Below are 14,152 nucleotides of genomic sequence, written 5' to 3' on the forward strand. Positions count from 1 at the left end.
ATTATTCTTTTCCTTCACATTCAAATTTTATTACATACGCAAAGGTAAAGATTGGTGCTGGTATTATAGGAAGTCTGCTGTCGGTATGAAAGTCTTAACGGAAATCTTAACCATTCATACATGCACTTGAAAGTTCTCTGTCAAAGTGTCAACTTTCAGATCTGTGCTTCTAAATCGCAGACATACCACAATCAGAGTTCTGTACCAAAAAATCGCTAAAAATATCACAATTACTAGCGAACTTTGACGGGTTGTCTCAGGTGAAACACTTCGGTGTGTTGGACTAGCGCAGCATTTCTCAGCGGCCGTGTCGCAACACATTACTGCGTCGCGAATACGTATCAGATGTGTCACAAGATTGTTGATGTCTTCTAATCAACTGCAGATAAAATATATAGAACTCCAAAAAATTTGTGTTCCTACTTAAGACTAATGAGTTTCTTTTTCGGCATGCGTTATGTTTATGTTGACATGTTGCTATTGAAGAGTAAATGAGGGAAGATGACTTTTTCCGAGACTACTGAACTATCAATGTGATAGCTACATGTATGACGATCATCTAAAGTGCATTTCTCCTGTAAATGACTAGAATCGGAAGTTGCTGCGTTGTTAACAAAACTTTTTCAGAACACTATTCTGTGTCCGTATCATTCAGAACAGTATTTATTACAGTATTTCGTACATTTGTACGCTCTGATTCTTTGTGTCTAGATGTTTTTCGAACGACAATTGCGATAGACTTACGCCCCGTGGGAGGCGCAGCCGGGGCGCTGTGGAAAAATACGGCCGTTTCAACAATGAAAGCGTGTGGAGATCATGCCGAACACTCGGTCTTGAAACATCACACCGCTGTTCCAAAAACGTGAACAGCGCAAACGTTCGAGGACACTTGGCAAACAGGGAAAGCGACTTTAAAAAAATTAAACAAAAAATCCACTTTGATGACAGAATTTCAATGAGCTATGACAGCTGAAAACAACTGAATTCTCCCTTCAGGTGTGTAGAAACGCCGAAACAGTTTCAAACATATTAGTTGCCTCACTGTGACAGTACACTAGTTGTCACAAACTCTAAGCGATGCAAAATTTCTTCTATGGTGGATAAATTCGCGTCAATCCACACTAACAGATTTACGAAGTATTTTTTAGAGCTGGTGTTGCACAGCTTTAATCAATGCCAATAACTGAATTATTCCATACGCTGCCATAACGGTATGTTTTACTGCAGACGGTCAATTTCGGTTTAGGATCGCCCGATGATAGTGTGATCCCGGACCGAAATCGCTCGTCTGTAATTAAATATTCCGTTAGAGCTGTGTACCGCAAAGCGCAGACATTAACAAATTTACGAAGACTCTGAAAGCACCAGCATATTATAGGTCTGGCTCACGTCACAACGTAGGAGACCGGAAATTATTTGTTCTTATTCTTATGGAACGACGATGTTATATGCTCAAAAACCTTCCACACACTGTAATAAATTTAATTCAGTTGTGGGAAATATCCGAAGCTAAATAGGTGTTGTTAAAATTCATTATAGCACAGAGTTACTCTGAATATAAACAGGTTACGGCTATGCGACTTTTCAGAAAATAATACGTCAACGCGGTAAACAACGAAAAATACGTCCAGCAAAAAGCATGGTGTTACAGACTTTGAAAGTGGATATCGTAATATCGTTGTATTGACTGAGGATGTAGAACGACTGTTTGCAGTGGCAACATAGCAAAGAATTGTTGACAGTCTATTGATACCGAGCTTATCGGAGTGAATTTGCTCTCTGCCGGAAAGCGATAAAATTTGTTTGCAATGTGGAGGATTTAAACCCTGAAAATACGTATCATGTGGGTTGGTTGCCCTCCAGATACGTTTGATGTGCAAGGGAAGGAATGAGGGGAGGAAATGGGTCCTGGGTAGAGTAGGAAGGAGAGGGAATAGCTGTAGGTGGTGCTGAAACCATATGATAGACACTGCTTGCTTCGGCATTGGTACACGAATGTCGTAAATTATATTACATAAAGACAGAATGCGCATTTCTTTAAATTATTTTTGTCTCCCGTAACGGGTAACTCAAATGTCTTGAATTTTCTCCTCATTAGAATAAACTTGTCATCATCTCCTGCCAACGATCAGCTGAAGAATTATGGCTTGCCTGACCACGTTACCTGCAAGCAGCACAGAAATTATATCCACGTGTAGTAAGTGTATTTGAAACATGTGGAATCGCACTGGTAGCAAAGGACGGACTTTTATGCATTTCATTATCTTCCAGAAAGGAATGAGGTAGTTACTTATGTTCTACCAGGCAGTAACGATCAAATTACTTCAGCCGAATCCCAGCGAGCTGTATGGGAGGTACAAATGTTTCCTGTACGGTGTTGTTGGGGGAGTATTACAGTTCCTGCATTAGCGTTACATAGAAGGCAACTTCACTAAAATCTTTGCTGAAAGTCGGTGATTTTTATCAGTTTCGCTTACCAACCACCACATTTCCATTACAATCGTAAGGATCTCCCAAAGTCGTTTGGGCGTTGCCCCTATTTTCAATGTGTTTCTGCGACGATGCGTTTTACGAAAAAACGACATGTAGCAAGAGTGTAAGTTTATCTAGAAGCATTTAGAGCACAATGAAGCCTAGCTCGACAGGTGTTTCTGTGTACCTGGACGGTTTATTGTGGAGCCAAATCCTTTTCACCCAAGGACCTAGGTTGTGGAGCATATCGGACATCAAGTGGAAATGGCTAAGAGGAAATTTGCTGTTCCAGTCATTTAACTTATATTCGAAGTAGACCTCCTGTAACACTAAGCCGCAATTGGTGCCCTCCTTTATTTTCAGTGTATTACAAGGCCAACAAGCCTCCTGTGTGTGTGTATGTGTATCTACCTGTATGTCTTTGTCAGTGAGAAGGTGTGCAGGTCGACAGTGTTCTTACATAGCTGCATTTGAGTTGATAAGAAACGCTATATTGAAACTCATATCTCCGACAGTGACTAGCTTGTTGCATATTGCCTTTGGTAAGAATGAGTGTTCATTAAGAAAATGCCATTGGATTATCGTAAACATTTTGCTTTTCTTCATCAAACTTTTACAGTTATTGGAGCGTAAAACAGTGTTTTCCGTTCCCTTGTAGTCCCACAAAGCTCTTTTCCAGAGATGTACAATGTTCAGCGACGAGAAGCGGAAACGAACATTTCATTGCGTCGACGGCTTCCTGCCCTTGAAATGTGGCCGGCTAAGAGGCACTATACTGTAGTAGCCGACAGCATATTCAGCAAATCAGGCACTTCACAATCTGTTCTGTTACACAAATACTGAAACTAGTGAATTTGTCTATTCGGTTTTGTTAATTATAGTAAATTGATCACCACCGACTACGGTCTAAGTTAGTCCTTTGGTCACTTATGTGGAAGTACAGTTAGGTTAGCAATGTAAACATTAGGATATTTAATGTCACACATAATTTCTAGCGAAAACAGGTAGAGCACTGGAAGATACCCAATACCATAACTCCCTGCAAAAGTTAGTAAAATTAAAAATGTTTAATTATGTGATTTATTGAGACTTGATGTATGCGTTTTATTTTAAAGTACTTATATTACACGGCGGTGAGGAATTGCAATTTTCATTCGACGAGAAAAACAGTTATTGCAGGTACCACATTGTACGTGATGTGCTTTATTTATATTAGTTTATATTTCCACGACAAACCGAGAAATGGTAACTCTATCTCTGATTTCGGATTCTCATTTATGGCAGCTTTGTCTAGATGTGTGCACGTAAACAGTGGTAAATTTCCAAATCTTCGCTGCCATTAATAGCATTGTGTGTGGTTCTCGTTCAAGGATAACGCTTTACAGAGACGGTTTGTACAAATCCCACAATGACGTAGATAACTATGAGTCAGATAAATATCCTGAATACCCTCCTAATCGGGTAAATATGAGTATTTAGCTAAGCAAGTAAACAACATCGTGTACCTTAGCACTGTTTATTTGAATTTACGTGGCAGTATGATGGCAGAAGTGTTATGTGCCGTCCTTGACACTGTACGAGCTGTTGCAAAGTGACTTAAAAATCAATTTAGTTTGCAGTTCAATCAATCACGGATTAAATTATGAGGATGTTATATTTTATTATAACAAAAGTAGAACTGAAACTATTCGGACCGTTTAAATTTGTGTTTTTCAGGAGTTTCGAGCTGATGTTTCGTTAACTCGCCCAGCAGGTAACAGTGGTAAGACAATGATAACCCACGGTAAAGGTACTCGTTTCGCACGGAAAAAATGTTATGTACACATCTATGTATTTTAACAATACAATTTTGGATACGATTTGCGGTTTTAAAAATATGTAGTTACTCTAGAAATGTTTGAAAACAAAGAGATAAATTAATTATAAAATAACAGTTGATGTACTTCAGACATATTTATGAGAAGTTATAAGAATTTTGCTGCTCATTGTCTCGAAACATCGAACTTGTCCCTTAAAGCCGAGGTCTTCAAATTTACAACGTAATTATCAAACACCATGTCAGTTTGAGTAAACTTTCTGTGTTCACATTTCATATTGCACGCAGTAGCGCGATATAATTTAACTAAATTAGTTTTTATGACTGCAGACTTGTCAGAATTCTAATTTCACCAACGAAGTATTAATTTTGATTGTCAAGATTGTATAAATATTCGTGGGACTGAACCCGAGTAGTGCATTAGTTACTTCGTTTCAGACTAATTTTGTATTAACTTCTGTACCTTTGTCTTTGGAAAGAATTGCTACCAATTGATTGAAATGCACTCATATTTTAAAATAGTGTGTTCCTCGTTTATACGTTTTCAGTATAAACGTTTTCCTCGAGCAAAACTCTGAATGTAATATTCCGCGCCGAAAAGTTACTTATTATCGACGACTGGCAAATATTAAAGATGAATATCAACAATTATCGTTGTAACTTTACTCCTGTAGCACTAAATGTATGTGTTATGTAAAGGAAGTGCAACACAGAGTCATCATCTTGATTTTAGAAGCGACAGGTGGCAACCAAAATCTTACAAGCGGCGTCTGTTGGTGACAGATATTAACCAACTGATTCTGCAATATGAGGAAGACTTGCCGTTTTGCACATTCAACAATTATTATAAACGGTCTTCAAATACGTTCCAGGAGCACCCACATGTTAAGGCAATCCACGATTTCGGAACTGACCAGGCGAAATTGGTATGTACCCAATAAAACCTCGTAAAATATAATAACTGAACTTGCCTTCACAGTCGTGATTGTATGTACTTCAGTATGGTGGGTTCGTTCGTATCAGAGAAAGTCGGATGTGATTCATGTCCTTCCGAAATGTAATTGAATACCTATTTTCTTTGCACCATGCTCAGATTTTGCCAACACTAAACTTTCTTTACTCCGGCGTGATTCTCCACGAACTCGGAGGGTCATGCAATAGCAATTTCCTTCCACGAACACTGAATCTCACTTACAGTATCAGTAAAAGCTGTTCCGCATCATAAACATAACAATATTTCTCCGGCAGAACAACGCTTTACACATAAATTAACACGGAGTGTACACTCTGTCACGTTCAGTATTTTCTATTACCTACTTTACTACGTCGGTACTCAGCCTGTTGGTATTATACAATCACAAAGTGATCACTTCAGTATGGAAACACTCATAGAAACGCAGGGTGCAGTGTCCTCTAATACTAAACAGAAATGGCATGTCATCAAGCTAAGAAAAAAAAGGATTGCTGCGTTTTTACGATATGAGAAACAGTTGCTCAAGACTGCAATATAAACGCTATACTATACAAAGTCTCAACGAGTACCAAAAGACGATTGCGTGCAACAGATCCACAGCACACAGCTTTTATATGCCATTATCGCGTCCAACGGTCCGCTATAGTCCGTCACGATTTCTCCATAAGCTTTTATTACCCAGCCTAATTGGGTTACAGTCAGTTCACGGCAGAAATTACAGTAAACTGAATAACATGGACATTTGGGAATTGAGCACGCCACAGAAAACGTTCCTCGTCGTTGTGTTTCTTTTGGCTGAAAACCAGGGCATCGCTGAATGTCGCAGAATGTCTACGGAGACCTAATAGTGAAAAATAATCACGATATGTTGTTGGCCGAGGCGCCTATCATCATCGCAGTGAGGTCGCGCAAACCCGTCCGATCTCCCGCGTGTCAGCCGACCGCAGACCGCTGTGACTCCTGCAACAATTGAACGTCCCCACGCTCCCATTCCAGGTGATCGGCGGATGACAAACACCTCGCTGCACAACTGGACGTCTTTGTTGATAGTGCTGACACACTCCTCCACCAATTGGGGTGCTCAAAGGCGTGTGACCGCTGGGTTGCTCATTGCCTCACAGAGTTATCGAAAGAACAGATACCATTGATGACCGTGCAGCTTCTCTAGAATAAATGATAATTAATTGAGGTACATCAACAACACCTGTCGGCAGCTGAGGGTTTCAATTAATTATCATTTATTCTAGCTAAGCTGCACGGTCATCAATGGTATCTGTTGTTTCGAGAACAGATACTATCTTCATATATAAACATATATATTTATATGTCACCTATCTTTGAAAAATATAAGGTCTGAGTCGGTCCGAATGTTTATTACATCATCATGTGGAAATGTGGAGTGAACTGAGGAAGAGATTTATCGGGAAAATTAATCAGGATAAAAGGCTACCGTCGAAAACAGCCACAAGCAATAAACCCGTTATACCTAAGGCGATAAAATAACCCTTATCATCAAATAATCAAAAGAAAACGTTGAAAGGTGGCTACACTGAGTCACAGCGCCAGAGATTGCGCCAAAGAATATTATTCCGCCGCCTCCACTGGAGCAGTAGTTGTGCAGAGAATGTCGAGCTCAGTTGTAGTTCAGAGATTGTCGTGGGCAGTGCTTGTTGAGAGGATGTCGAGAGCAGTACTAGTTGAGAGCATGTCGTGTGCAGGTATTGTTCTGTTGGCCGAGAGAGTTGATGCTGTTCGGTTGGTGTAATATATATAGGGAAGATGTTGCAATGATCACAGTGTATTTTTCGTCAATATATATGGAGGCAACAAAACATTTTTTTATTTCAAATTTCCTAAATAACAATGCCTCTTGGTCACAGGTTCAGTCAACAAAGCATCTGGCTCGTGTTCATGTATTAGACTTGTAATTCTGATTTCTAAGTGCAATTATAGTATTTCTGGTTTTTCAGTTAGTTCATTGTAAATGGTGTTTAAAATTTCTTTTCGTATTGAGGAACAACCGTGCCAGATACATGTACGTTGAACCACACTACCACCCACAGAACAGTTACACTTGTGCTTTGTTGTTTCGTAGCTTTTACAGTTGCAGGGGACTTAATTAATCAATTGTGTTAACGGAAATTTCCCTTCATTCTTTATTATTATTTTATGCAATCAGATTGCGTACTAATACTACTCAGGGCCAACCGGATACGAGACTTCGTAAACGGACACACAGCTACTAAAAAGTTATATTTTCATTATATAATTAAGCCCCCATGCAACGTGCAACTTTTGCCACATATAGTTTTGAAAAAAAAACCTATAAGCTCCAGGGACAGGTTTCCTTGCACCAGAACAAGAAAACAGACTTCTAGTTGACAAGAGCTACTAAGTGCATACTTTAAGAGGTACGATCACTTGCTCGAAACACATCTCTTCTACTCGAAGCCTTTGCTTCCCATATTTTTGGAGGAGGTAGTACAAACCAAAACAAGAAAATAATGACTAGTAAACATCGGCTCTAAAATGCATACGTTAAGAGCCATGAGCACTTGTTCAGTAGCAGAGATGTTTTTCAGACTAGTGAAATTAGAAAGGTGCTCAGAGCTATTAATATATGCATTTTAGAGCTCACCATAACTAGACATTTTATCTCTTGTTCTGATCAATACTTACTCCATCCAAAATATGGAAAGCAAGGACCTTGCAGTACAAGAGATCTGTTTCATAGTATTGAAATTGAACAAGCTCATGCTTCTAAGGTATGCATTTTAGAGTCCGTGTGTACTAGGCTTTCTTTACTATTTCTGTTTAATGAACCTGTCCCTAGAGTTTGTTAGAATTTTTTGGGACACCATATAAGCAGTATATGTAGGATGGACACCGTAAGTATTGTGGTAATGAAAAGTATACTTTTTATGTCGGCAGATCTTTTTTAAATGGAACTATGCATGTTGACTCTAACAAATTAAAATTAGGGTAAATTAGAATGTCAGTGACCTTTTTTTGCACGATTCTAGTGCGAATCGTTTACGAGCTACCGTATTTTGAAAAGTTTCCACACCGGCACTTGTTCGCTACATCTAGCTTTCGTGGTTACTAGGTGCGATGTTCTTATGCTTGCTTGCAGTGTACTCGCTGCTTCATTTACTGCAACGCGACCAGCTAGCCAGAAGGTGTGTGACAATCCAAGGAGTAGACCGCGAGTGGACGATGGGATTTACCAGTCAAGAAAACGCCTGCGTTCTCATAGTGTATGTAGAGTGTGGGAAGAATGGATTTAGTTCTTGTATAAAGTATGTGGCATATAACCAATAGACGTCAACCATCCCGACAATTGTTTATCAACCGCCTGAAACAGTTACGTGAAACTCGTAGTGTAACACCTACACAACGTGACGGAAGGAAACAGGAAGAGGGAGAAATTAATGTTCTTTCCACTGCTGCAGTTGATTCGCACGTTAGCGCCGGCGCAATTGCACGAAGAAGTGGCATGAGTCTGGTAAGTGTCTTAACCATTCCCCACCGATATAGTTTTCATCCCTATCACATCTCTCTCCATCAAGAGCTGCATGGAAACGGTTATGAGACTGAAGTCAACTTCTGTATATGTACATTAAGACAGGATTTTCCAAATGTATCATGTGTCTTGTTTAGTGATGAAGCCACTTTAACCAATCAAGGCTAGGTAAACCGCTGTGACGTGCACTATTGATCTGTTGAGAATCTCAGCGTTCATGGGGTGTAAACGTGTGGTTTGGTATGGTGAACCATCAGCGCAGAGGCCCGTTGACCATAGACGCAACACTGAACGCACTCAAGTATCGCAGCCTCCTAACAGCCTATCTTCCACGGATTCTAGAAAACGTTCCTCTGCACCCTGGGAGTAACCTGTGGTAACGAGATGATGGCTGTCCAACCCATAGTGCACGAAGTACTACAGCATGTCTTTCCAACTTCTTTGTAAATCGTTGAATTGGCCTCCGACCGTTCTCCGGATTTGACGCCTGTAGATTTTTTTCTCTGAGAAAAGCTGAAACACACTGCCATCAAGGACTTAACAATCACACTTGGTGTTATGCAACAACGTATTACTGCTGCCTGCTCGGACATTTCCGCTGAAATGCTAGCAATTGTGCAGCAGTCGCTCCTTACCAGAGTGGTAGTGTGTGTTTTCGCTGTCGATGCTCATTTTCTATTGCAGACTGTGATGGTCAGTTTTCTCGGTACAGGTCAGAATGAGAAAAAACTTAAATAACCAAATAAAGGATAACGTCGTACCAGTCGGGGCGTGGAATATCAAAAGTTTGAACGTGGAGGGGAAGATCTGAAAAGGGAAATGCTAAGGTTCAGTCTAGAGTCGTGGTCAGCGAAGTGAAATGAAAAAAGGCAATGATTCCTGGACAGGTGAGTACAGGGTAATATCAACATCAGCAGAAAATGGCATAACGGGGGTAAGATTCGTTATGAATAAGATGGTAGCGCAGAGGGTGGGATACTGTGAACGGTTCAGTGACAGTGTCATTCTCATCACAATCGACTGACAACGGACACCGACAACGATAGTTTCGGTGTACACGCAGACTTCGTAAGCCGAAGATGAAGAGAGAGAGATAATAGATGGAGATGCTGAACGGGTAATTCACTACGTAAAGGGAGATGAAAATCTAGTAGTCAGGGGGGGATAGATGCGGTTGTAGAGGAAGAAGTAGAAGAAAGGGTTGCGGGACAATATGAGATTGACACTAGGAACAAGGTAGGAGAACAATTGAGTTCTGCAATAAATCTCTTTCTGTAACAGCAAATAATCTGGTCAAGAATCACAAGACGCAAAACTATACGAGGAAAAGGCTGGGAGATACGGGAAGATTTCAGTACGATGACATCATTGTCAGGCGGAGATTTAGAACTATAGTATAGGATTGTAAGACATACCCACAAATGGATACAGACTCAGATCATAATTCAGTAGTGATGAAGAATGGTTTGAAGTTTAAGGGACTAGTCAGTAAGGATCATTGGGAGGCTATATATTGTGTAATGTACTGTGTTTATTGAACCGGGGACCTAGCAGCTTGCCACGCAGGATTAGCCGAGCGGTCTTAGGCACTGCAGTCCTGGACTGTGCGGCTGGTCCCGGCGGAGGTTCGAGTCCTCCCTCGGGCATGGGTGTGGGTGATTGTCCTTAGGATAATTTAGGTTAAGTAGTGTGTAAGCTTAGGGACTGATGATCTTAGCAGTTAAGTCCCATAAGATTTCACACACATTTGAACATTTGTGAACCTAGCGGCAATGGAGAGACTTCGTCCCGCTGTAGTCCTCAGTGGTTCACAACCCAACAACAGGCCACAGCAGTCCACCCGCCCCACCGCCCCCCCACGCCGAACCCAGGGTTATTGTGCGGTACGGCTCCCTGTCGATTCCTCCGCCCCCCACCTCCCCCTCCCCGGAACGTCTCATACCAAACGAGTGTAGCCCTAAATGTTTGCGTGGTAGAGTAATTATGGTGTACGCGTATGTGGAGACAGTGTTTGCGCAGCAATCGCCGACATAGTGTAACTGAGTCGGAATAAGGGGAAACAGCTCGCATTCGCCGAGGCAGATGGAGAACCGCTTGAAGAACCATCCACAGGCTGGCTGGCACACCGGACCTCTACACTAATCCGCCGGGTGCAATCGTGCCGGTTACCGGCACGCCTTCCCGCTCGGAAAGCAATGCGTTAGACCGCTGGCTAGCCGGGCGGGCAAGCTCAACAGGGTGGTACATTGATCGTGACCGCGCCAAATATCTGACGAAATAAGCGTCAAACGAAAAAACTACAAAGAACGAAACTTGTCTAACTTGAAGGCGGAAACCAGATGGCGCTATGGTTGGCCCGCTAGATGGCGCTGCCATAGGTCAAACGGATTTCAACTACGTTTTTTTAATAGGAACCCCATTTTAATACATATTCGTGTAGTACCTAAAGAAATATGAATGTTTTAGTTGGACCACTTTTTTTCGCTTTGTGATAGATGGTGCTGTAATAGTCACAAACATATGACTCACAATTATAGACGAACGGTTGGTAACAGATAGGTTTTTTAAATTAAAATACACGACGTAGGTTCGTTTGACCATTTTATATCAATTGTTCCAACGTGATACATGTACCTTTGTGAACTTATCATTTCTGAGAACGCACGCTGTTACAGCGTGATTACCTGTAAATACCACATTAATGCAATAAATGCTCAAAATGATGTCCGTCAACCTCAATGCTTTGGCCAATACGTGTAACGACATTCCTCTCAACAGCGAGTAGTTCGCCTTCCATAATGTTCGCACATGCATTGACAATGCGTTGACGCATGTTGTCAGGCGTTGTTGGTGGATCACGATAGCCAATATCCTTTAACTTTCCCCACAGAAAGAAATCCGGGGATGTCAGATCCGTTGAACGTGCGAGCCATGGTATGGTGCTTCGACGACCAATCAACCTGTCATGAAATATGCTATTCAATACCACCTAAACAGCACGCGAGCTATGTGTCGGACATCCATCATGTTGGAAGTACATCGCCATTCTCTCAGGCAGTGAAACATCTTGTAGTAACATCGGTAGAGCATGACGTAGGAAATCAGCATACATTGCACCATTTGGATTGCCATCGATAAAATGGGGGCCAATTATCCTTCCTCCCATAACGCCAAGCCGCCAAGGTCGCTGATGTTCCACTTGTCGCAGCCATCGTGCATTTTCCGTTGCCCAATAGTGCATATTATGCCGGTTTACGTTACCGTTGTTGGTTAATGAAGTTTCGTCGCTAAATAGAACGCGTGCAAAAAATCAGTCATCGTCCCCTAACTTCTCTTGTGCCCATTGTAGAAATGTACACGACGTTCAAAGTCGTCTACATGCAATTTCTGGTGCACAGAAACATGGTACGTGTGCAATCGATGTTGATGTAGCATTCTCAACAACGACGTTTTTGAGATTTCCGATTCTCGCGCAATTCGCCTGCTACTGATGTGTGGATTAGCCGCGACAGCAGCTAAAACACCTACTTGGGCGTAATCATTTGTTGCAGGTCGTGGTTGACGTTTCAAATGTGGCTGAACACTTCCTGTTTCCTTAAATAACGTAACTATCCGGGGAACGGTCCTGACACTTGGATGATTTCGTCCAGGATACCGAGCAGCATACATACCACACGCACGTTGGGCATTTTGATCACAATAGCCATACATCAACATGATATCGACCTTTACCGCAATTGGTAAACGGTCAATTTTAACACGGGTAATGTATCACGAAGCAAATACCGCCCGAACTGGCGGAATGTTATTTTTTTTTCCTTTATTGTAATTTTAATCACCTATACAGGCGGGCTGGCAGCAGCACAGTACGCTGCTCTTCAGCCTTAAGTGGAACAACAACAAGACATAGAGGTGATACAGACAATACAAAAAAAAAAACGGCGGGCAAAAAATGGAGATACAAAAAGCAATAAACATGAAGCCGTTCACGTGGGACGATAAAAACACTAACACTTGTGGACACGGCGCACAAAACACGGAGAACGGCTATGGCACACGTGAACAGTGGATACGTAACTGCACAAAACACAAAACGAAGCACACACACGAGATACTGATGTCGACGATCTCCGGCGCGCGAATGTTCACTATGCGTGTGCGAGTCCGGGGACCTGCCAAGAGAGGAGGAGGAGGAAGGGGAGTGGGAGAGCGAGAGGGGAGAGCAGAGATGCCACGGGCAGGGGAGAAAGGTGGGAGGGAGGAAGGTGGAGGGGAAGCCCAGGGGAAGAGGGGTGGAGGGAGGGGACGTGGGAAAAGGAAAGAGAAGGGAAGGGAAGAAAAGAGAGGGAGGGTACCTAGAGGAAAGGACACCGGAAGTGGGGGGTGGGGCAGGGTCAAAGTTGATAGGAGGGGTAGATGGAGGGGAGGAGGACATCATCAGGGAGGGGGAGCTGGCGGACGCCATCTTGGGAGAGGGTAAGGAGGGTGGAGAGATGGAGACCGGGTGGGACGTGCGAATACAGGCGCGGCAGTGGGCGGGGGTGGGAGAGGATCGGGGAGACGAGCGGGTGAGGAGGATCGAGTTTGCGGGAGGTGTACAGGATCCGTATCCTTTCAAGGAAAAGAGGAGGTGAGGGAAGGGGATGAGATTGTACAGGATCTGCGTGGGGGAGGGGAGACGGATGCGATAGGCGAGGCGGAGAGCATGACGTTCAAGGATTTGGAGGGATTTATAAAAGGTAGGGGCGGAATGTTACTTGATACCATGTACTTATACGTTTGTGACTATTACAGCGCCATCTATCAGAAAGCGAAAAAGTGGCCCAAATGAAACATTCATATTTCTTTCCGTACTATACGAATATGTAATAATAATGGGAGTTCCTATTTTAAAAAAAAAACAGTTGATATCCATTTGATCTATGGCAGCGCCATCTAGAGGGACAACCATAGTGCCATCTGGTTTCCCCCTTGAAGCTAGACGAGTTTCGTACTTTGTAGTCTTTTCGTTTGATGCTAATTTCGTGAGATATTTGGTCCGGTCACTATCAATGGACCACCCTGTATATACTGCGATAAGGAATAGCTCTGAAGGCAGTACAGTTAAAGAGGAATGGATATCTCTAAAACGGGCAATCACATAAGTTGGGGAAAAAACATAGTTATAAATAAGATAATTCCGAAGGAACCATGGGTAACAGAATAATTCAAATGATCGATGAAAGAAGGAAGACCAGAAATGTTCAGCGAGATTGACAAATAGAGAAATGGAAATCACTTAGGAATGAAATAAACAGAATGTTTAGGGAATCTAAGGCGAAATGCTTGCATGATAGCTATAAAGAAATGGAATAAGGAGTGAATGTCG

This window comes from Schistocerca americana, chromosome 5, assembly GCF_021461395.2.
Source record: "Schistocerca americana isolate TAMUIC-IGC-003095 chromosome 5, iqSchAmer2.1, whole genome shotgun sequence".
Taxonomy (NCBI): Eukaryota; Metazoa; Arthropoda; class Insecta; order Orthoptera; family Acrididae; genus Schistocerca; species Schistocerca americana.